The sequence below is a fragment of the Dendrobates tinctorius genome, unplaced genomic scaffold, assembly GCF_039654945.1.
Source record: "Dendrobates tinctorius isolate UK_male_01 unplaced genomic scaffold, ASM3965494v1 ptg000009l, whole genome shotgun sequence".
Taxonomy (NCBI): domain Eukaryota; kingdom Metazoa; phylum Chordata; class Amphibia; order Anura; family Dendrobatidae; genus Dendrobates; species Dendrobates tinctorius.
Window position 1 is genome coordinate 23,872,397 of NW_027361677.1, and position 2,568 is coordinate 23,874,964.

Here is a 2,568-nt window from a genome sequence, read left to right on the forward strand (position 1 = left end):
CATGGGTTACTAGACTGCTGTGTATTATCGTCTATTTTTTTTTTTTTTTTTTTGGTTGAAACAAATTATCAAAAGTGACTAATAAAGAGTTAAAAAAATAAAATAAATCATTGGACTTTGAATATGGTTAGTATGATACTTGTTTGGGGGGGGGGGGTTAACCATTGTTTTAAGAGCTTAGCCACTATTTGGATATTAATGATCTGTCCGCAGTACAATTCATATCGGTGTGAGTCCGAGTCCAGGCACTGACGGCATGGCGTCCTGCGATGGCAAAAAAATTTACACAACAGTTGTCATTCATGGGGTGCAACGTGACCCCGCTGACATTCATTAAATGCATCGTTAATAGTTTTGAAACTCAACGCTGATTCGTTTGATATTACAACTCTAGATGTCAGAGCTCAGTATTTCTGATACAGAGCTTCAAATACCCTGCAGTTAAAATCCTAAAACTCTGCTTTTCTGCTGCCACCACTAGAGGGAGCTCCAGAGCTTACTGCATACTGTTACTATAGAGCTCAGCAATTCTTTCCTTGTGTGCTCCCCCTACTGGTGGCTACATATAATTTCTCTCATTTTGTTTATTTTTTTTATTAAATGCCTTTTATTTGGGGCTACAAAAAGATTGCAATTGGGTATAATTAAAAAAAAATTCACAGGCTTTTTATTTTCGTGGCACATTCTACTTTGATGTGTTCTGTGGTCATAAATCGGCTAGAAGGAGCACATGAAAAGACAGGTAAAGGCCTCGGTCACACTACTGTATAAATCGGACGCATGCAATACAAAAAAAAAAAATCTGATTGCACTCCTACTGATGTCATTCAATGAGGCCGTACAGAGCTGCTTATTTTTTTTTTTCTCAGCTGTATTTGGCGTGCTGTGAGTTCACCCTGAAATCAGTACAGTGCAAGAAATTATCATGCTATCTGAGTGGCATCTGATTTTTATGGATATATTCGGTAGCATAGGAAACTGTCCTGAGGTTTATGTTTTGAGGTTTTTACAAAGGTCCTCAAGAAGAGGCCCTATTGTCTGCTTTATCCTGCCCAATCTGGCCTGACATCCTAGAACATAAGAGATTCAGTCATCTCTGGAGCTGGGTGTATGAGGCCTAATGACTTGGTGGATGTATTCCACAATGGCTGTGTGGCATCCACGTGCCTGTTATGACCTTCCTACAACGCCTGGGTTGAGGCGGCGGATGTTGTCCTGAGGGATCTCCCAGACCTGGACTAAAGCATCGCCAACTCCTGGATAGTCTGTGGTGCAACGTGATGTTGGTGGATGGAGCGAGACATGATGTCCTAGATGTGCTCAATTGGATTCAGGTCTGGGGAACGGTCGGGCCAGTCCATAGCTTCAATGCCTTCATCTTGCAGGAACTGCTGACACACTCCAGCCACATGAGGTCTGGCATTGTCCTGCATTAGGAGGAACCCAGGGCCAACCACACCAGCATATGGTCTCACAAGGGGGTCTGAGGATCTCATCTCGGTACCTAATGGCAGTCAGGCTACCTCTGGTGAGCATATACAGGGCTGTGTGGCCTCCAAATAATTGAATCTGGCAATCTTGGTGTTCTATGGCAAATGCCAATCTCCCTCCATGGTGTTGGGCTGTGAACACAACACCCACTTGTGGACGCTGGCTCCTCATTTCAACCTCATGGAGTCTATGACAGTTTGAGGAGACACATAGATGTTAGTAGCCTACTGGAGGTCATTTTGCAGGGCTCTGGCACAGAGGAGGAGGGTAGCGGTCCTGCTGCTGGGTTGTTGCCCTCCTACGGCCCCCTCCACGTCTCCTGGTATCTGATCCATGCTCTGTACACTATCCTGACAGACACAGCTCACATTGATGTGCCATCCTGGATGAGCTGCACTACCAGAGCAATTTCTATGGGATGTAGCCACTGCTTCATTCTACTGTACCTCTTAGGTGAGAGCAATGACAAAATGCAAAAGTGACCAAAACGGGCAAAAAGAATGAGAACAGAGAAATGGTCTGTGGTCACCCTCTGCAGAACAGCTCCTTTTTAGGGGTTGTCTCCTAGGGGATGCTGTATAAAAAGGATAGAAAAAAAAATAGTGCCCAGCATGATGATGCGGGAGAGTCTGGACGCTGAGGCTGTGTTCATATAGATTTTTTTTTTTTGACGGAGGAGGAAACACTCTTTTTTGCTGATCTAATCTCAGACCACTAATGGAGTCCAAATAACAAACAGTAAAAAAAACCACATTGTCCGTAAACCATGGGATCAACCACCTGTGTCACTCCTGCTGTTGAAGAACTACAACTCCCAGCATTCCCATGGTCATTATGTGCAGTAGTAAAGGGCAGCTCCACGTGCTATTAATTATAGTAAGGGTTAATGACCCGTCCCTGACCAGTCCCTTAAATCCTCTCTCACGTCCAGTGTACTGATAGCTGCTCACTGCTAGCGTCGCGCCACACACGTCATCACAAGGGCGCTGCCCCAGGTGATCTGCCAGCAGTTAAGATGGCGGCGAAGGGCGGCAGTGTGTGGGCAGCGGTGTACGCGAGGTGGGCGGGGCTGTTTTA